Source organism: Choloepus didactylus, chromosome 4 (assembly GCF_015220235.1).
Source record: "Choloepus didactylus isolate mChoDid1 chromosome 4, mChoDid1.pri, whole genome shotgun sequence".
Taxonomy (NCBI): Eukaryota; Metazoa; Chordata; class Mammalia; order Pilosa; family Megalonychidae; genus Choloepus; species Choloepus didactylus.
In genome coordinates, this window is record NC_051310.1 from 113,623,947 (window position 1) to 113,646,708 (window position 22,762).

Consider the following 22,762-nt stretch of genomic DNA (forward strand, 5'->3'; position numbering starts at 1 on the left):
TGAGAAAATAACTGGAAAATCCTTGGCACCTGGTCCACAGTAAGCATTTGATAAATGCCATGTATTACGATGGTGATGGTTCGGTGAGTCTAAGATTTCCAGACCTGTAAGAATAAAGCCTGCGCCCTGCTATGGGAGGGAGGGTCTACTTTCTAAGCTTGGAAAGAGACCTATTCAGAGCTGGGCTCAGTGGTCACAGAGAGGTCGGTGTTTTCTCTGGGGTCTGTTGCCTGATCACCAAGTTATGTAAAAGACTCTTGATTGCCTGATTAAAGGAAGCGGATACACAATTAATTTCAATTTTGGACCCCAAATCCCTTCCCACCCTCCGAAAAGAACTGCACACCCTATTCCAATTTACACACTGAACCAACATGGAATTTTCCAGCGGGTTCTGAGGCCTTTGAAGTGACCAGACCAGACTCTTGATTTATTTCCAACTAACCTCTCTCTTTGAACCCAGAAGGGTCAAGGTTAATTATATAATAAAACATACCATGCCCAGCTGCCCCCTTTGAGGGTGCAGGGAGCCTCCCCCCAACCCCCTTCTGTGCTGGTGAGAGGTGGATCGTATTTCGATCCCTTCCCTGCATTCATTTCCTTCATCAGGGCCCATTAAGAAGACGAAAAAAGAAAAAACCTGACCCCTCGTTTCCTCCCTGAGAGATAAATTTTAATTTGCTGGAAACCAACAAAGGAGATGTAAAAAGCCATGTTTCCAGGCTGCTTACTGCGGCTGGAAAATCAGGCTGGGTGCATCTATCCTGGAGCTGGCTGGGAAACAGGTTGAGGATGGTGGAGGGGAGCAAAGGGGGAGCAGAACCCCAAATCAGCATCTCCCCCGAAATGAGACTTAATATCACAGGAAGCCCCAGCGGGAAGCCTCAGAGGGACTTCTGCCAATGCCTCCACCATGGACAGGGGAGTTCTCTACGCTTCCTCGCTGGCTGAAGGGACAGGGAACCCACATTCTGCAGCTCTGGGCTTCTCGGGGGTCCTCTCAGTCAGTCCTCAACAGCCCCAGGGGACGGGCACCATCGTAACCCCCCATTTCCCGGGTGACAGAAAAGGTCTGAGTGATAACAAAACTGGTTCCTGGTATATAAATGCAGGTAGGAAGTGGCAAGGCCAGGATGGAGACCCAAGCTTCTTTTCCCCTTGTAAAATAATGGATTTCCTTCCCCCACAGACTAGTTGGCTCAAACAACAGTAATTTACGGTCTCACAGTCCTGAAGTCTAGACAGCTGGAATCAAGGCTGGGCAGGAGCTTCCTCTGGATGGGGGGATTCGGTTCCCCGCCTCTCCCTCGGCTCCTGGTGGGTGGCCGGCCCTCCAAGGCCCCTTGGCGTCTGTCACACGGCCGTCACTCTCCTCCCTCTGTCTCTCTGCCTGTGTCCAAATTTCTTCTCCTTCTAAGGACACCAGTCGTATAGGATTAGAGCCCATCTCCATCGAGTTTGGCTTCGTCTCAACTAACCACATCTTCAAAGACCCTATTCACAAAAAAAGTTCACATTCATAAGACTGGGCATTAGGACTTGAATCTGTCTTTTGGGGGGACATGGTTCAATACATAACACCATGTTTTTAAAAGAAAAAAAGATTCAATGCTATTATCTAACATACAATATCAAATTTCCCCAATTGTCCTAGCAATGTCCTTCTCCGCTGTATTCTCCTGGTGCAGAATCCAACCAAGGATGACCCACTGTCTCAGCTGTCAGGTCCTTTTACTCCCCGCCGCCCCCATTCCAGAACAGCTCCAGCCTTTTCTGTTTTTCATGGCCTTGACATTTCTGAGGGAGCAAGGCACGGATGACCCACAGTGTGGATTTGTCTGATTTTTTCCTCCTAAGGTGACACCGTGACCTTTTTAGTCATCATCTCTGGGGGCCCATAATGCTGGCTTGTCTTGTGTTTGGTGAGGGACCCAGGATTTCACCTCAAAGGCCAAGGCTGGTTCTCTGCCTCCTGGGGGTTGGCCAGTGGGGAAGGCAGCACACGGACTGTTCTGCAGGGTGAAACACTTGGCATTAGCCACTGGGAGGTGTGTGGTCCCTGGGATTCTCTGAGCCCACAGATTGCAACCTGAGACCTTGGGAGGAAGTCTCTCTACAGCCGTTTCCCTATTCTTCTCCCTGGAAAGTTCTTGTGTTTATGTCAAAGCCCAACACCCATGTTCCCACCTCCACGAGGCCTTCATGCCTCTCTTGGGCAGAACCAATTGTTTCCTCCTTTCCACTTCCACAATTTGTGTCTGTCCTGCTTGAGTGGTTTGTCACCATGTTCATTGTCACTGCTCCTGTTGTCCCAAGGCCCAGTGTCGAAGTTTCTCTATAAATGTTTCCCACATAAATTGTAACCCAAATAAAAGCTGTCCGCCTTGTGGTCAATCCCAGTTTTACATTAAAAAGAAAAGCCCAATATCCAAAACCAAATTAAAAAGCTATTTACATTTTTGCTGAATACCCTGGAGGAAGTATTGAAGGACAAACTACATTACATGTCATATACTGAAGAATCCTAAATATTCTCTTTGCCTGTCTTTTCCCCTAAAGACTCGCAGCTCCTCCTTCACCTCCAAGCCTCTCTTTTTTCTCTCTCCAACTTGGTCCTGTACTGGATTTTCTCTCCTTCTCCCACCCCTCTCCTCCTTCCAGATCAATTTGGTACTTCTTCAAGTAGCTCATGCCTTTTTCATTTAAAAAAAGTATTCATTTAAACCAAATAAGCAACAGGTGAAAACATTCTCCTTGTAAAAATGTAAACTGTAACATAAATCTAACCACCCCAAGCTCAGCCCCTTGCAGATTATCAGCTCAGTGTATCCTTCCAGGCTTTTCTTTCTATGCCATTATAGACATTTACATGCACCCAAGTAAAATATATAGTATATGAAATGCTGCCATTTATATTTTCAAAATGCTTCCAATTTCCAATGCTGCAATGAGCATCCTTGTCCCTGTCTCCTTCTGCTTATCGGCACCTATTTCTCTAGAGTGGAAATGAGAGAGGGCTGGCAGGTCATGGGGCACGTGCACTGTGAATTTAACTGAGCTGACCCATGTTCCCTCCTAAAAGTCTGTGCATCCTTACCTCCCTCCAGCAGCGTATGAGAAGACCTGAAATGTCTGTCTTGCACAACAGTGTCCTCCTCTCCCAAGGCTGCTCTGAGGATCAAAGAGAGGATCAGGAGGTGCTGCCCACTGGTTAAACACCTTGTCCAATCCCAACGAGCCCCATCCGTTAGTCTTAGTCGATTTAGAAATGATTTCATCTCTAGAAAGTGTGGATGTGGAATCATCCTCCTCTGTTTTCCAACCTGCCCTCTTCTCCTCTGTTCCCCCATGTCCTTCCTTCTCCATATCCCCCATCCCTGCCCAGATCCCTGGCTCCCTTCTCCTGCCCCCCTGACTCTCCCTGACCCTCCAGCCCTCCTCCTCCAGGCTGGGTGGTGCCCCTGGAACCAGGGCTGGGGGTGAAGCGCGGTTCCTGGGCAGGGCCAAGGCCCCACTCAGCTCTGTGCTCTTCACTCTGCGTAAAAGTGGGTAGATGCAGGGCAGGGCAGGGCGCTGGCTCACCCAGGAACCCGCCTGCCTCAGCCCTGGGTTTCACAGTGCCCCATAGATGGGTGGCCTGTTCAAAAACAGTATCTAAATTAAAAACAACAACAACAGCAAGCAATGGCACCATAATGAAATAGTCAAGTAATGAAAATGAAACATATGCATAAAAACTATTTAGCATGGAAAAATTTTGAATTAAAAATAAAACGTTTCTTCTCACATTCCCACGCATCTCTTCAGTATCTCTTCACTGAGATCTTTTGTTTTTTACCTTTTGTTTTGATTCAGACTGACAGAGTGGGCCAATGCCTGATGTCAGTCATGTATAATAACCTCCCTTATATGACATAGAATAGAAGCCAGGACCTGTGTTGACAAGTTAACTCCAAACCCAAGAGGTAGATACTATTATCAACATATTCGCTTTGCAAATCAGTAACTGAGGCACAGAGAAGTTAAGAAATTTGCTTAAGGTCACACAGCTAGGAAGTAGAAAAGCTGGGATCAGAACCCAGGCAGTGTGGTTCCAGGGCCTGGGTGGTAACCACTGTACCACACTGCCTTTCAGTATGTACCCCCTGTACTGCACATATGTGTTTGTTTTCCAAAGCACTATTATTATTCTGTCATTTCGCTTGAGTCTCTCAATCACTGTATAAGGGAAACGAAGGCCCAACTTATATATGGGGAAACTGAGGCTCAGAGAGAGAATGCATCCCCAGATTTCACCTCAAGAGGAAAAAGGAGGGGAAAAAAAATGTGCTGTCCACAATTGAATGTTCTTATCAGATTCTAAAATATTGGTCCAGCAACCCCTTTTAATTAAGTTGCGAAAAGGGAAGCTCCCCCAGCCATCACCTGTTCCCACTCACCTCTGCTTCAACCAGCTTTGTTTATTCATCTCTCCTTCTCTGCCTGCCTCCCGCTCACTCTTTGTGTCTTTGCTTCCTTATCTTCCTGTCGCTCGCTCACCTTTGCCTTTCTCCCCTCTCTAAGTATAACTCTTCTCCCTCAATATGGTGTGACATGTTTAAGATTCTGAAAGAGAAAAATTGTCAGTCAAGAATTCTTTATCCAGCAAAGCTCTCCTTCAAAATTGATAGAGAGTTTAAAATTTTCACAGACAAACAAATGCTGAGAGAAGTTGTTAACAAGAGACCTGCCCTACAAGAAATACTAAAGGGAACTCTACTAGCTGAGAAAAAAAGAAAGGAGAGAGAGGTCTGGAGAAGCTCACAGAACTGAAGAGTGTGAGTAAGGGTAATTTAAAGGGAAAAAAAGAGAAAGAGGAAAAAGAACAGATCTAAGAACTAAAAACTAAAGGATAAAATGGCTGATTCAAGAACTCCCTTCATAGTAATAACTTTGAATGTGAATGGATTCAACTCTCCAATTAAAAGATACAGAATGGTAGAGTGGATTAAAAAATATGACTCATCAATATGCTGTTTACAAGAGACTCATTTTAGACCTTGTGAAACAAAGAGATTGGGAGTGAAAGGATGGACAAAAAACATTCTGCAAAAACTGCAACCAAAAGAAAGCTGGGGAAGCTACACTAATATAGACAAAATAGACTAAATGCAAAGATACCATAAGAGACAAAGAAGGACACTATATAATAATAAAAGAGACAATTCACCAAGAAGAAATAACAATCATAAATGTTTACACACCCAATCAAGGAGCTCCAAAATACATGAGATAAACATTGGCTAGCTGAAGGGAACAATAGACACATCTACAATAGCAGTGGGAGACTTCAATACACCACTCTCTTCTATAGACAGAATGACTAGACAAGACAGAGGTCCAATAAGGAAACTGAGACTGGGACAGAACAGTCTCTTCAACAAATGGGGCTGGAGAACTGGATAGCCATTACCAAAAGAATGAAAAAGAACCCCTACCTCACACCCTATACAAAAATTAAATCAAAGTAGATCAAAGACCTCAATATAAGAGACAGCACAATAAAACTCTTAGAAGATAACATAGGGAAATATCTTCAGGACCTAGTAATAGGAGGTAGCTTCTTAGACCTTTTACTCAAAGCACAAGAAACAAAAGAAAAAATAGGTAAATGGGAACTCCTCAAAATCAAAAGATTCTGTGTCTCAAAAAACTTTGTCGAAAAGGTGAAGAGGGAGCTAACTCAATGGGAGAAAATATTTGGAAACCATATATCTGATAAGAGACTGATATTCTGCATATATAAAGAAATCCTATAACTCAACAACAATAGCTCAAACAGCCCAATTATAAAATGGACAAAAGATATGAAAAGGTATTTCTCCGAAGAGGAAATACAAATGGCTAAAAAACACATGAAAAAAATGTTCATCTTTACCAGCTATTAGGGAAATGCAGATCAAAACCACAATGAGATACCACTTCACACCACTAAGAATGGCTGCCATTACAGTTTGATGTGCTGAGCCCTCTATCATGGGACTTGCATTTATGAAGCTCATTACTGCAAGGGAGAGGCTAGACTTGCATATAATTGCGCCTAAGAGTCTCCCCGAGTACCTCTTTGTTGCTCAGATGTGCCCCCCCCCAACTAAGCCACCTCGGCAGGTGAACTAGCTGCCTCCCCACTATGTGGGACCTGACTCCCAGGGGTGTAAATCTCCCTGGCAACACAGAATATAACTCCCGGGGATGAATCCGGACCCAGCATCATGGGATTGAGAATATTTTCTTGACCAAAAGGGGGATGCAAAATGAGACGAAAGAGTTTCAGTGGTTGAGAGATTTCAAATGGAGTTGAGAGGTCACCCTGGTGGACATTTTTATGCACTATATAGATAACGCCTTAGGTTTTAATGTATTGGAATAGTTAGAAGTAAATACCTGAAACTATCAAACTCCAACCCAGTAGTCTGGACTCCTGAAGACGATTATATAACAATGTAGATTATAAGGGGTGACAGTGTGATTGTGAAAACCTTGCGGATCACACTCCCTTTATCTAGTGTATGGGTGGATGAGTAGAAAAATGGGTACAAAAACTAAATGAAAAATAGGGTGGGATGGGGGGGATGGTTTGGATGTTCTTTTTTACTTTTATTTTTTATTCTTATTCTGATTCTATGTAAGGAAAATGTTCAGAAATAGATTGTGGTGGTGAATGCATAACTATATGACTGTACTGTGAATAGTTGATTGTACACCATGGATGATTGTATGGTATGTGAATATATTTCAATAAAACTGAATTTAATTTAAAAAAAAAAGAATGGCTGCCATTAAACAAACAGGAAACAATAAATGCTGCAGAGAATGTGAAGAAATTGGAACTCTTATTCATTGCTGGTAGGAATATATAATGGTACAGCCGCTGTGGAAGACAGCTTGGTGGTTCTCAGAAAACTAGGTATTTAGTTACCATATGATCCAGCAATTCCACTTCTCGATATATACCCAGAAGATCTGAAAGCAGTGACACAAACAGACAATTGTACACTGATGTTCATAGCAGCATTGTTCACAATTACCAAGAGATGGAAACAATCCAAGTGTCCTTCAATAGATGAGTGGATAAACAAAATGTGGTACATACATACGATGGAATACTATGCAGCAGTAAGAAGGAACAAGGCCCTGAAACATATGGCAACATGGACAAAACTTGAAGACATGATGCTGAGTGAAAAAAGTCAGGCACAAAAGGAAAGATATTGTATGTTACCACTTCTATGAATTCTTTGAACAATGTAAAATCAATTTCTTATAATGTACAATTTGGGGACCTAGTGATAGAGGCTAGTGAAGGGGTAATGATAATCTAATATGTTCAGATATGTTAGTGATGGTGAATTCAAAGGTATGGAAATGGATAGGGGTGACGATTGTTAATGGGATTATATGTATCAGAGCTGTATCGAAGGCGAATAGGATTGAAAGGGGTTGTTTAAAGGCAACCACAGATCAGCACCACAAATTTAGATAGGAGCTTGCATGATATATTTCTAAGGTATGACACTATCACAGAGAGTTGAAAACCGAAGGGTATACAGGAAAAATCTACCTACTGCATACTAGGGACTATAATGAATAGGAATACCAAACTACTACTATACAAATACTAGGGATAAATAATTCAGGGCTAACAAGAGCTATGAGGTGTTTTGGGTCATAAGAATTGTTTGATATGGAGAGTGCTGAGGATTGTACAACTAAGTGATGATAATGTGAGATACGGATGGATTATCATGGACAGAACATATGCTATGTGAATTTAGGAACCCTCTAGCTTATAATTCAAGCCCTCAATCTCAAAGCTTGCTCGGGTGAAAAGAGGAGGCTAAGTCCACATATAATTATGCCTAGGAGTCACCTCCAGAGAACCTCTTTTGTTGCTCAAATGTGGGCTTTCTCTCTCTAGGCCTAACTCTGCAGATAAATTCATCACCCTCCCCATGATGTGGAACAGGACCCCCCCAGGTGAATGAGTCTTCCCGGCAACATGGAACAGATTCCAGGAATGAGTCTGGCCCTGGCATTGAGGTATTGAGAATGCTTTTTAACCAAAAGTGGGAAAAAAGAAAGGCAACACAATAAGGTTCCAATGGCTAAGAGGATTCAAATAGAGTCAAGAGGCTGTCCTAGAGGTTATTCCTATGCAAGCTTCACCTAGATTTGCCAAATGACCACAATATGATAAGCCCAAGTCAACAGTAGTCCCGAAAACCTAAAAGAATACCCAGATCCCTACCTGAGAGTCTATAAAAGTTTCATTTACTAAATTTAATATTCAGAAACATAAATCCTTCAGGGAACTCCTATGCCAGCTAAGTTCCAACACCCAGAGACAATAGCCTCTTCAAGAACATCAACCATATTTGTCCCCTTTTCTCATAAAATCAACACCCTTTTTCAACATTAGCAAGTTAGGGTAGTCACTGCCTAGACATCCCTGGAGATTGGGAAAATGATTAAACTAGAGGAAGAGGTAGCAACAGACAAGATGGAATTTAACAAAGGATTATGAATACTGAATCACTATATAATTTTCTTTTTCTTAGTTGCTAGGTGTGCCGGTTTGAATGTATTATGTCCTCCAGAAAAAGCCGTATTTTTGACGCAATCTTGTGGGGCAGACATATTAGCGGGGATTAAATTGGAATGTTTGGATTAGGTTGTTTGCATGGAAATGTGCCCCAACCTACTGTAGGTGATAACTCTGATGAGATATTTCCATGGAGGCATGGCCCCACCTATTCAGGGTGGGCCTTGATCAGTGGAGCCATATAAATGAGCTGGCAAACAGAAGGAACTCAGTGCAGCTGTGAGTGACATTTTGAAGAGGAGCTACAGCCAAGAGGGACACTTTGAAGAAAGCACAGGAGCTGCGGACGAAAGGCAGTTGGAAGACGGCTGTTGAAAGCAGACTCCTGCTCCAGAGAAGCTGAGAGAGGACAAATATCCCAAGTGCAACTAAGTGACATTTTTGAGGATCTGCAGCCTAGAGAGGAACGTCCTGGAAGAAAGCCATTTTGAAACCAGAACTTTGGAGCAGATGCCAGCCATGTGCCTTCCCAGCTAACAGAGGTTTTCCAGACACCATTGGCCATCCTCCAGTGAAGGTACCGATTGTTGATGACTTATATTGGACACTTTATGGCCATAAGATTGTAACTTTGTAACCAAATAAACCCCCTTTATAAAATCCAATCTATTTCTGGTGTTTTGCACTCCAGCAGCATTAGCAAACTAGAACAGATTTTGGTACCAGAGAAGTGGGGTGCTGGTGTTGCTGAGTTTGCAAATACCAAACATGTTGGAACAGCTTTTTAAATGGATAAGGGGAAGATTCTGGAAGAAGTGTGAGGAGCTTGATAGAAAAGGCCTAAACTGCTTTGAAGAGCCTGTTTATGGAAATATGGACTCTAAAGATACTTCTGATGAGGCCTTGAACAGAAATGATGAATGTGTTGTTGCGAACTGGAAGAAAGGCGATCCTTGTTTTAAAGTAGCAGAGAATTTGGCAAAATTGAGTCCTGGTGTCAGATGGAAGGAAGAATTTGAAAGCGACAAGTATTTGGAATACTTAGCTCAGGAGATCTCCAGACTACGTGTGGAGGATGTATCCTGGCTTCTCCTTGCAGCTTATAGTAAAATGTGAGTGGAGAGAGAGAATCTTAGAACTGAACTCTTGGGTTCAAAGAAACCAGAAGCTGATGGCTTGGAAAATTCCGGGCTTCCAGGGGGTGGAATCCCAGAAGCTACAGCCCAACATGAGGATGTAACTAAACATGGAATCCAGCTGCCATTTCAGTACAAAGCAAGATTGGAGAAGGAGTTAAGCAGAAAGGATTTGTGGAAAGTCCTATTGTCTGACGGCTTTGATCCCTGTGTGCTTCATGCGAAGCCAACAGAATTTTTGCGAGATCTTTATAGACACAGCCATTGCTGGTCTGGACTGGAGGAGACAAACAAGGAACAAATTAAAGGAAAAATTTCTTCAAAGGCAGAGCCATGGAGGTTGAGGTCTGGAGTCAAGATGCCTTGGGCTGGGAGAGTGGAGTGGCCCACATGCATGGAAAGGGTGAGTTTGCCCTGGAGGTCGAGGGTGGGCATTCCACCTCGATGCTCAGGAAATGTTCTGGCACCCCAAGCCCCAAAGAGGGTGGAGCACATTCCTAGGGAATTGGGGAGAGACTGGCTGCCACCGCACTGTTCTGAAGGGGATGAGCATGTGCCCTGGAGATGGAAGGGAATCCAGGTGCTGTCCTGATGTTTGAGGAGGGTGGGGCTGAGAAGGTGGTCTCTCCAATATGTGGATATGTTGAAGCACTCACCCCAGCATTTGGAGAGGAAAGGGCTGCCAAAAAGGCCCTTAGGAAGGGTTAGACTCCTGCTCTCTCAAGCCCCAAGGATGCAGCGTCATTCTGCGAATGACTCTCAGACTTTGAAATCTAATGAAGTTTGTCCTGTGGGTTTTAGGAACTGTTTTGGTCCTGTGAACCCTGTTTTCCTTTCAGTTTCTCCTTATGGCAACAGGAATGTTTATCCTCGGAATGTCCCTCCTTTGTATATTGGAAGCACATAACTTTTTCTAAGTTCACAGATCCACAGTTAAAGGAAAATTATGCCTTAGGACCGACCACACCTATAATTGATTTTGATGGGATCTTGTACTTAACTATTGTTACTGAAATGATTTAAGTTTTTGTGATATTGTGATGGGATGAATATATTTTGTATTTAGAAAGAATATGTTTTTCTGGGGTCCAGGGTGTGGAATGTGCTGGTTTGAATGTATTATGTCCCCCAGAAAAAGCCATACTCTTTGATGCAATCTTGTGGGGCAGACATACTAGTGAGGATTAAGTTGGAATGTTTGGATTAGGTTGTTTGCATGGAAATGTGCCCCAACCTACTGTAGGTGATAACTCTGATGAGATAATGCAGGCGTGGCCCCACCCACTCAGGGTGTGCCTTGATCAATGGAGCCATATAAATGAGCTGGCAAACAGAAGGAACTCAGTGCAGCTGTGAGTGACATTTTGAAGAGAAGCTACAGCCAAGAGGGACACTTTGAAGAAAGCACAGGAGCTGCAGACGAAAGGCAGTTGGAAGACGGCTGTTGAAAGCAGACTCCTGCTCCAGAGAAGCTGAGAGAGGACAAATATCCCAAGTGCAACTAAGTGACATTTTTGAGGATCTGCAGCCTAGAGAGGAACGTCCTGGAAGAAAGCCATTTTGAAACCAGAACTTTGGAGCAGATGCCAGCCATGTGCCTTCCCAGCTAACAGAGGTTTTCCAGACACCATTGGCCATCCTCCAGTGAAGGTACCCGATTGCTGATGTGTTACCTTGGACACTTTATGGCCTTGAGACTGTAACCATGTAACCAAATAAACCCCCTTTTATAAAAGCCAATCCATCTCTGGTGTTTCGCATTCTGGTAGTATCAGCAAACTAGAACACTAGGGTATTAGAATAGCAAGAAGAAAAGAATTGAAATGGTGGAACTGTAACCCATAGCATCCTTTGAAATGTGTTCTATAGCTACTCATTAAATTGTAATTTGAAAGCTATCACCTTTCTGTATATATGTTATATTTCACAATAAGGAAATAACTGAAACTGTGGACCTGTAATCCATAATATTCTTTGAAATTTGCTAACTTATTAAATTGCAGTTGGAAAGTTATTACTTCTATGTATATATGTTATATTCTACAGTAAAATATATATATATATACACACACATACATACATACATACATATGATTAAGGAAAAAAAAAGTCAATCCATTTCTGGTATTTTGTGTAACGGCAGCTTTAGCAAACCAGAACCCCCAACCCCACTGCTGCAAATAATAGACCAATGGTTCCCAGGCTTTGACTGAGATGCTCAGTTTCTAGAGAAAGTGCCCTGGGAGCCAGGAGCTGCTTCAGCACATCTTAGCTTGTCTTCTCCACCACCTGACATGCCAGGCTTCTCCTCTTTGGTGGCATTTGAGCTATTCTGCAAGAGAACTCCTGTCTCTTCATGCTGACCAGGAGCTCTAATTGGTGGTCAAATAGGCTTTTGATGAATTACAAATGGAAAACGAATAAATTCTTACTTGATGAGTGCAGTAGGCAAAACTCTCTCAATAGGTGGGGTTTATAAGAAAAAATAATAAATTGGATCTTTGGTGAAAGTTTTGGAAATGTTTGTGGAGTGACTGCATGAAGGATGAAGGCAAGCAGGGGAACCTGGGAGGGACTGTACATGAGTGGTTTTTGGTCACTTCATCAAAAGAAAGGACCAGAAGTCCCTGAGTCACTTTGGGAGGTAAATTACCTGTGAAGGAAATGAAGGGGGCTTCTCTATGAAGGAGAAGGGGCTCCCCTAGACAACAGTTCTATTGTTCTAGAAAGAGGATATAATTAGAATTTGTGTGTGTTCTGGAGACCATCCTGAGGCTGCCTTAGAAAGGCTGAATGGGAAAGGGTCTGAGGAGGGGAGCCTTCGAAAACGAGGAGCAGCTGGCCCTTGCTGGTGTGGGATCCCTGGGAGGGCAAGGGATAGTGGCTCTGGGCTCTGCGGTGGCTCCCCTGGACTGGTGCTGACCCAGGCCCTGCGGAGACTGAGAGAAGTGAGCACCTGGGGGCCTGATAGTAGGGCCCTGGGGCAGGCTGAGCACGGAGAGAGGGATTTCCATGCCCCGGAAGACACCCGTAAGGAGGCGCCATTACTGACCTTTGCCTCCCGGAAGTGCTGCTTGCATAGTAAGACCGTGTGGCCGGAGCAGCCTTCACAGTCCTGGCTGTAGGGGTTGACTTGACAGCGGGAGTTTGTTGTGGAAGGCACAAGGTACCGTAAGTCTCCAGAGTCTGGAACAAATGCAGTTTAGATGTGTGTGTGAGCTGGATTCTTGTTTTATTTGCCTCCACTGTTGTGAGGCAGGTCACTCCTGTTCCTGTGGTACCCTTTGGTTTTGGAAGATAAGAGCAATGCTTTTTTTTGCCACATCACTCTTAACTGTTTCTTTTTTGTATCATCTGCTTCTCACCACACCCTGTGAGACAGGCAGGGAGATAAAAATTACCTCTACTTTCTCAGAGAGTCTTGGCTGGTTTAGAGACTGCTTAATATGAGGCTTGTCTTCCTCCTGTGGCTTCCCTTTCACATTTCCTAGCTCCAATATTTACATGGCCCTGGCTGGGGTCTACCAGGAAGGATGAGACTGAGGTTGTTCGGAGGTGCTGCTAGCCTGATAGGAAAGCCAAGACACCCAGGTAAGGATGTCTAGCAGAATGTGAAAAGTGGTTTCTCAGAAACCCCCTAGTGGTGACGTATCACTGTGACAGGGCTTCAGAAAGCACTGTCTGGCCCCTTCTTTTTCCAAATGAATTTTAAAGCCAGGTTGTCAAGTGCCCCACTTCCTGTTGAAACAATAGAAAAAATACAACAACAAAAGTTTATAGAAGGATATACTGAGAAATTAATGAAAAGAATAGAGAAGCTCCAATTTTGGTTCTTTGGGAAAAAAAAATAATAAAATTGGCAACTTGATAAGATGGTTCAAAAAAAAGGGAAGTCACCCCGGGAATGAGCCTGGACCCTGCATCTTGTGATTGAGAAAGGCTTTAGGACCAAAAGGGGGAGGAGAATTGAAACAAAATAAAATGTCAGTGGCTGAGAGATTTCAAATGGAGTCGAGAGCTCATTCTGGAGGTAACTCTTATGCATTATATAGATATCCCTTTTTAGTTTTTAGTTTATTAGAATAGTTAGAAGGAAATACCTGAAATTGTTGAATTGCAGTCCAGTATCCTTGATTCTTGAAGGCGATCATATAACTATATAGCTTATATGGTGTGACTGTGTGATTGTGAAAACCTTATGGCTCACAATCCCTTTACCCAGTGTATGGACAAAGGAGTAGAAAAAATGGGGACAAAAGTAAATGAATAATAGGGAGGAGGGGGCTATGGGATGTTTTGTGTGTTCTTTTTACTTTTATTTTTATTCTTATTTTTTGGAGTAATGAAAATGTTCAAAAATTGACTGTGGTGATGAGTGCACAACTATATGATGATACTGTGAACAACCATTTTAGATTTTGGATGATCGTATGGTATGTGAATATATTTCAATTTAAAACAAGTAAATGAGGAAAGTAGGGGTATGGGATGCTTTGTTTAAAGAGAACAATTTATTATTTTTTATTTTTTGGAGTGATGAAAATTCAAAAATTGACTTGGTGTTGAATGCACAACTATATGACGAAACTGAATTGTACACTTTGGGTGATTGTATGGTACTGAATATATTTCAATAAAATTACATTAAAAGAGAGGAAGTCATAAATACAGGCAATAAAACGTGTTGAATGTAGAAGACTTTGTAAGAAAAAAACGTTAAGATTCTACTTCAGGAGTAAAACCAACTTTGTTTCATTAGTACAGATACTTGAAAACTTAATACTACGCTTTTTACTTACAATACAACTGAACTAACCCAACTACTAATAGTCACACGGGTCTGAACCATTTTAATAAATTCTAGTGAAAATAAGCCATACAAACTATATTTATGTATCACGTAAAACAAAAAACTAATGAGAAAACAATGAAACTAATTGAGTTACACATAAACACTTGTCTTTTTTTATACAACCTCAGTAGCCTTGTAAAAACAAGGCCTCAAAAAATTGGCTTAAGACTCAGAGTTGTTTCTCTCCACGGAAATCTTTAGTAAAAGGCGAAAGATTTATACGATCTGAAGAGAAACCAGAGTATACAGTTAACTTCGGTGACTCACACCTCGGGTAACTGCAAGTCCTAGTGCATTGATGGTGGCTAGCTAATGGCAAGATTCAGTGCCTCAGAAAAACCTTTCTGAGCATTCTATGAAAAATTACCTAATTCTCAGAAAGTATGAGCATAAGAAAATGCAATATTTAGATGTTTAAACTTATACCATGTGCAGTGCACTGTGGGTATGCAAATAATATCGGAGTCACAGCCCTTTCGATTCCGGAGATGTTAGCATTTACGGGGTGCCTTTGGGCTACAGTTAAGAGAGCGAAGCGGGGGCGTGGCCGGCTGGGGTTAAACCTCGTCTTCGTTGGACTCTGTTTTTTCGGTTTTGTATGTTTATATGTCTGAAGTGATTTCTTCTAAATAAACAATTTGCTGTTAGGTTGAAAAAAATTTAAAGAAATAAATAACACAAAATTCAGCATATAGCTGCTCCCTTCGGTGGGGAGTGAGAAGTGTGACTGGGTTAACAAGTGTTGACCATAATTGCACAAGCCCAGGGAGCACCATTTATATTATATTCCACTTAATTTGTGGACGTATGTAACGTGTGACCCTGGCGGAGATCAAAGGGAAATAAAAAGGTACTAATGTTTTTCTTTTATAAGAGGAAATTATACCTATTGATAATAAGTCAGTAGGGGGAAATAATAAAACAGATCCATGAGCATGGATCTGAAGTAAGGGGCAACTGCCATAAGAGCAAAACAGAATGTTTAATTTTTAAGCCAGCTAAAGAAAACTGGATCTTTCCAATGGAAAACAGGAAGGGGATTTTAAAAGATAGAGTCAAGGAAAAATAGAAATAAAATGACAAGATAAATTCTAACAGGCTGGTGTAATCTTGATTCTAAAACTAGATAAGGTCAATACAAGAAAAGAAAACTATAGGCCCATTTACTTTGTAGATATAGATTTAAAACTCCTATATAAAATATAATTTTACTGTATCCAACAGTGACAGTTGGCCTTTGTTTTTTAGCCAGCCCAGACGCCAGAGAGGAGAGTTATGGAGTTTGGAGGACTTCTAAATCCTAAGCATGAACCCAACTCGAATTTTAAATGTGGGATTTGAGGGGCCTATACAATTTCATTATTTATGACGTGGACTACTTTTCCATGTCTGGCAACGGTTCACACTGATGTTTAATATAAGACATAACCTAAAAAGCAAACAAAAAAATACAAAATAATAAAACCATGTTGGAATTTTGACTGAAATTGCTTTGAATTTATAGATTAATTTGGGAAGAATTTCCCTTTTCTAGTCCATGAACTTGGTGTATCTTTCCATTTATATTTTTCTTTTATTCACAACTTTCTAGAAAGCTACATAATTGACTCCATAGAAGTCTTTTCTTATGTTTACACCTAATATCTTAGGAATTTTTCGATTATAAATTATAGATTATTTAAAATTAAATTTTGTTATAATTCAAACAATTTACTAATTGTCTAAAAATGCAATTTATTTTTGTATGTCAGTCTTGCATCCAACAGCCTTGCTGCACTATAGTTTTAGTTCTAAAGGATTACTAGATCAGCACTGGGATAGTTAAGTTCATGTGTCATCTTGGCTAGGTTATGGGTGTCCACTTGTTTGGTCAAGCAAGCACTGGCCCTATTGTTACTGGGAGGGTAATTAAATCATCAATCAGTTGATTGCATCTATGGCTGATTACATCTACAATCAAAAAAGGAGAGTGCCTTTAGCAATGAGGGAAGTCTCATCCAATCAGCTGAAGGCCTTCAAGGGAGAACTGATGATTGCAGCAGTCAGAAAAATTTTTGTCTCTATTTCAGCCAGCCACCTTCTCCTGGGACCCTTCATCAGAGTTCCTCATTTGCAGCCTGCCGTATGGAATTTGGACTCGCCAATCTCTACAGTCGTGTTGCGTGAGTCAATTCCTATAATACATCTCATATATATGTATAGAAATGTCAACACTGTTTCTCTGAGAACCCTCACCAATACTGTCTAATAGAAATACAATGCGAATCATGTATGTACTTTTAAATTTCGTACTAGCCACATTAATAATAACTTAATACTTTTAATTAATAAACAGATTTGGGAAATTTTATGTTGTACATATGCTACCATAATATAAATTTTAAAAACAGGTTAAATTATATTTTATTCATTTAAGTAGCATATTTTATTTAACTCACTAGATCTAAAATATTTTTCAATATGTAATAATACAAAAATGGTTAATGGGATATTTATGTTATTTTTCCTAAAAGGTCTTGAAAATCTTTTGTGAAGTTTACAGCCCATCTGAATTCAGATAGACCACATTTCAAATGCTCAGTAGCCACCTTATTGGTTAGTGCAGTTCTTGATCCTTCTGGATCTTCCATGAAGATCATCATAGTGATTGAGAATAACAATAATCTTATTTTTCTCTTTCCAATTCTTGGGCCTTATTCCCCCTTTTCTGGTTTTACTTTGCTGGCAGGGACCTGCTGTGTCATACTGAGTGGATATGGTGATACTGGTCCTTCTTGCCTTGTTTCTGTCCTAAAGGGAAACCTTACAGCAAATTTTTTCTAAGAGAAAAATCTGTCATAAAATACACAATTCCCATATACCGCCCTATTATAAACAACTTGCACTGGTGTGAAACATCTGTTACAACTGATGAATGCACATTTTTATAATTGTATTATTAACTATAGTCCATGGCTTAACTTAGGGTTCACTGTGTTGTGCCATTCCATGGATTTCTTTTTTTTTTTTTTTAATTTTTATTCTAGTACCCTATATACATCCTAAAATTTTCCCTTTTAACCACATCCAAATATATAATTCAGTGCTGTTAATTACATTCACAATGTTGTGCTACCATCACCGCCACCATCCATTACCAAAACTTTTCCATTATCCCAAATGGGAACTCTGTACATTTTAAACCTTAACTCCCTATTCCCTAACCCCACCTCATCCTCCAGTAAACCTACATTCTAGATTCTGACTCTGTGAGTTTGCTTATTTTAATTATGTCATACCAGTGACATCATACAATATTTGTCTTGTTGCACGTGGCTTATTTCACTCAACATGATGTCTTCAAGGTTCATCCATGTTGTTGCATGTATCAGAACTACATTCGTTTTTTATAGCTGAATATTCCATTGCATGTATACATCACATTTTGTTCATCCATTCATCGGTTGATGGACATTTGGGCTGTTTCCATCTTTTGGCAATCATGAATAATGCCACTATGAACAATGGTGTGCAAATATCTGTTCAAGTCCCTGCTTTCAAATCTTTATGGTAACTCTGTATTTAATCTTCTGAGGAACTGCCAAACTGTCTTCCACAGCAGCTGTAGCAGTTTACATTCCCACCAGCAAAGAATGAGTGTTCCTGTTTCTCCAAATCCTCTGGAACACTTGCAGTTTTCTGTTTTTTCAATGGTGGCCATTCTAGTAGGTGTGAAATGGTATCTCGTTGTGGTTTTGACTAGTATTACATAATGGCTAATGATGTTGAGCAACTTTTCATGTGCTGTTTGGCCATTTGGATATCTTTGGAGAAATGTCTATTCAAGTCTTTTGCCCATTTTTAAATTGAGTTTGTCTTTTGGTTGTTGAGTTGAAGGATTTCTTTATATATTCTGGCCACAAGGGGGTACTGCTTCCCCTTTAGTGCTCAGTTCCTTCTGCAAGGCAGACTTGTTAAAGTGAAGTCAAAACATTGTGCTCCTGTACCTCCTAGAGGAATTTTGAAAAATTGAAAAACTGTTTCTCTTGCACATTTTAAGATGATAGCTACATTTTAAAAAAAATTCTAAGTTAAATTGTTGCAAAAAATGAAAACTTAGTGCATAACATCAATTTTAAAAATGCAATCAATGGAAGTTAAAGTCCAAAGAGATTTGATACTCACCATCAATTTAAAAAAAATTTTTTTTACATAATTTTTTCCTTGAACTTATTTTTCCATTTCCATTTCCCCAAGAATTTAATGCTAATATATTTCTATGCCTGAAAGTCTTCTGTTTATCATCCAACTGTATTTCTCTTTAAGAAATAATAATACATTAATTGAATTATATTTTTTTCATATTTTTGAACTTAAAATTCTGTGCTTTCATATTTTTCTTCTGGATTAGCCTATCCTTACAATTACTAGTAGTGCACACTTGATCAATACAACGTATATATTACAAATTTTGATAGATAATTGGCAAATGAAATTTTTATTACAAATGCATCTTAATTAAATGGCTGCATATAGTTATTGCTAGACATAAGGATTAGTTTCAACATATCTTTTTAAAATTATTTTCGTAGTTATAAACAAAGAAGACTTTGCTTATAAATCAGTAGATGGAGTTTCAACAGTGTCACTCAGTTCCATATTAGGCGACATTGTCCCATCAGGTTGACGACTGGGATAAGTCCTCCTTAAATTCCGTTGGAAGAAAACATTTGGAAATCTTTTTAATTTGCAAATAGATCTGTTGCACAGCTATTAGAATCATCCACTTTCTCAAAATGTATACAATTATTTTAAATTGACATTTTCTTTGGAGCCCTTAAAATTTTATTAACAGCTCCCTGCATTGCATCTTGGTAAAGTCTGTGGTGAGTGACAGGAAACCATTTTTTTTCTGAAGTGGAAGAAGAGCAATCCACAAAAGGACAGGAGTGGAAGGAGTTCTTGGCAGATCTCTCCAGGTCAAACACATACTCCAATGTTTGGCCACCTCTCCTCCTAAGCCCAGGGCCTAGCCCAGCCTCACTGTGGAAGTGGGATTCTGCCCTCAGCAGTTCCTGTCTTGGGGCGGTGGATTTTGGGGGCTTCTTGACCTAGGGCAGCAACGATGCACATGGGTTCTACATGTGACTGAGCACTTGAAACGTGGTTAATGGTTAGTGTGACTGAGAAACTGAATTTTAAATTTTATTTGATTTTAATTAAATTTAAATAACCACGGTGGTTAGTGGCTACCTTATTGAACAGTGCAGGTCCAGGGATTCAGCAGTGTCCTGGGCTTGAATTTCCATGTGACCTCTACTAGGTTTCTGAATGGGAAGAGATGGGAGTCTAGTCCCTTCTCTCCTGCAGTTAGGTCAAAGCATCCCTCATCCCCCCTTCCCCCATGCCTTGTCCCCATTCCTTGCTCTACTCCAGGTTCCAGCACTGATGACCCCACAGGCAAATCTTAAGACATCTGAGAGGATAAAAACCTAAGGCAATGTGAAAAATTCTTAGAGCTGAAAGGCAGCCTGCATATTAGTCCCTGACTCACCTCCTTTGACTTTGTGACCTGCACCACTCTGAGATCCCTGTCTCTTGGGTTTGAATGAATTCTTCTGTGCTGGTCATCAACCAAGAGGGAGACAGTGGGCTGGAGTCATTGTCCAAAAAGAGACAAACAAGCTGAGACTTGCAGGTGGGGATAAAGGAAAGTACAGGGTGCTTTGGGTCCATGAATGATCAAGAAGGCACCCAGAGTGGTGGGATGGTTATGAGGATGAAACACAGCAGTGAAGGTGGCCATCCCAGTTAATTTTCTTAGGTTACACACATTACATCACAGACCATATAGTTGGTATTGCGAATTGAGGGTGTGGGGTGAGGGGGACAGAAATTACAACCTCACCAAGTATCATTGAATGAGTAGACATACCATGTGCACGGATAGTAAAATCCAATATCATAGGGTTATAATTCTCCCCTAATTAATCTGTAGACAATGTAATTTCCAACAAAAATGCCAATAGTTTGTTTTGTTTTAAATAACAAGCTATTTCTAAAAAATGTGTAAGAGCCAAGGGCCAAGAAAAGCCAAATTATTTCTGAAAAGAAAAATCAAGTGGAAGAACTCAGCCTACAGCTATCAAGATTCATGATAAACCTATAGCAATTAGCCCATGTGATACTGGCTTGGGTATACACAAATAGGCCTGAGGAGAAAGAAGAGGCCAGTCACAGACCCACATGTATGGCAAAGCAGATCAGAGCTGAAAGGAGAGATCATTCAGATCCATTGTATTGGACAGTTGGTCATTCATAGGAAAAAGTAAACAGGGATCCCTTCCTCATGCTATACACAAGAAAATTAGTTCCAGAAAGTTTGGAGACTTACAAGAGAAAAGAAAATTTTAAAACTTTTAAAAGAAAGTCTGGGAAACAAACCTTTAAAATATGCTCAATCTTTCAGGAATCAAAAAATAAAATTCAGAATCACTGTAAGATACCATTTCACACTTACCAGAGAGGCAAGGAGAACAGCAAGTCAAACACTTTGGAAAACAAGTTGGTATTATCTGGTAAAACTGAAGCTACACATGTCCAGCAATTCTACTCTGAAGTTTATACTCTAGAACAACTGGTGTGCATGTGTCCCTATAGACACATACAATGTTCATAGCAGCAATGTTCTTAATGGTAAAAACTTTGAAACTGGCATACAAAGAAATGAAAATGAGCAAAAGAAAGCTACAAGGTAACAACATGGCAGTCTTACAAACTGAAATAAAAATTGCCCGAATTGACCTAATTGCCTGATGTGATTCAACCTTTTACTGGGAAGAAAAATGCTTAACAAATACATGATAAAATTTAACAGAATTAAGATCAGACATCCACGTATCTATCCACCCAGATGATCATTTAGTTAAGATCACTTTTAATTAGTTATGATGACCTGTTGGTGACTTTTAACTCTTTACTTTTCTATCTAGTCTAACAAGAATTTCGCATATTTTTTCTCTAAAATGTCATAACCCATAAGTGAATCGTTGAGTTGATATGCTAGAATGGTCTTTCCCCCTCCACCCCAGTAGATTGAAATAAAACATTAACACAGGCTCACTACTAAATTGTTTGACAAATTGTTTTGAACCAATGTTAACTGAAAAAAGCAGAACACAAAATAATACGAAGTATGATAACACTTAACTAAAGTTCAAAAACGGGAGAAAATAATCACCTTTGCAACAGAGCCAGGAGAAAAACACAAGGCAATAAATAGTCGATTATCAGGGAAGTTCAGGCCACATATGAGAGAAAAGCTGAAACAGTGAAAAAGGTTAGAGTGGCAGGTATATTAAGGAAAAGACGCAATCCTGATATGCTGAATTTGCTCTACAAGCAGGGTATAAACCTCACTACACTAGTAAGGTAACAGTGTCAGAAACAGTAACTAAAATTCAAAATCTAAAACTTACCGCAAAACAAAGAAACTATTGCAGATCTTTTTTTCAAACATGCAGTTATTAGCCTTGTAAACACAAGGCCTCAAAAAATTGATACAAAACTCAGACTTGCTTCTCTCCACGGAAATCTTTAGTAAAAGGCGAAAGATTTATACGATTTGAAGAGAAACCAGAGCATGCGTGTTCTGCCCCCGCCTGAGATCGCCAGTAACTGCCGCTCCTAGTGCATTGATGGTGGTTATTTCCCTGCCCCCAATTAAGAACTACCTGCGGAGCTTCGTTCAAGAAGTTTTGCAAATCATATTCTCACACTTTAAAAAGTCGATTAGAAAGAAATATTATTTTTAACTTGAAAAAATTGTATTAAGTGCGATGCATTATGGGTAAGCAAAATGAAGTCTGAGTAAGGGACTTTCACTCCGACGCGGCCTCTGGCGCTGTCCTTAGCTGCAAAGCCGCGGCTTGGTTGTCTGGGACCTAAATCTTGTCCTGGGCAGCCAGAGGGATTCTGATTTTATTTTCTCCTACGTAGGGAATTTGAGAATGCTTTATTTAAAATAACGCAGTTTTCCAGTAGTTGGGGTGGGGAGAAAAAATAGCGGGGGAATGGTTAACACAAAATTCAGAATACTGCTTACCCCCGGCGGGGCGTGAGGGGTGGGATTGAGGTAAGACCCAGAGAAGGTTTCAGAGCTGTTGACAATATCCTTTTTCTTAAGCTGGGAAGGAGACATAAAGGTCTCGTTTT

General features: G+C 40.6%; 1 long non-coding RNA gene and 2 other non-coding genes across 3 annotated transcripts; all 3 read right to left on the minus strand.

Annotated features, from left to right (window-relative positions):
• Positions 1–350: 350 nt before the first annotated feature.
• LOC119533327 lies at positions 351–22,172 on the minus strand. Its single transcript, XR_005216628.1, has 4 exons — positions 22,027–22,172; positions 12,770–12,903; positions 3,098–3,171; positions 351–1,494 (listed from the first exon to the last, which is right to left on the minus strand). It is a non-coding gene; the product is annotated as an uncharacterized LOC119533327 (long non-coding RNA).
• On the minus strand, positions 14,699–14,814 carry LOC119533756. The gene has a single exon (XR_005216863.1). It is a non-coding gene; the product is annotated as a U5 spliceosomal RNA (small nuclear RNA).
• On the minus strand, positions 22,077–22,192 carry LOC119533758. The gene has a single exon (XR_005216864.1). It is a non-coding gene; the product is annotated as a U5 spliceosomal RNA (small nuclear RNA).
• Positions 22,193–22,762: the final 570 nt, after the last annotated feature.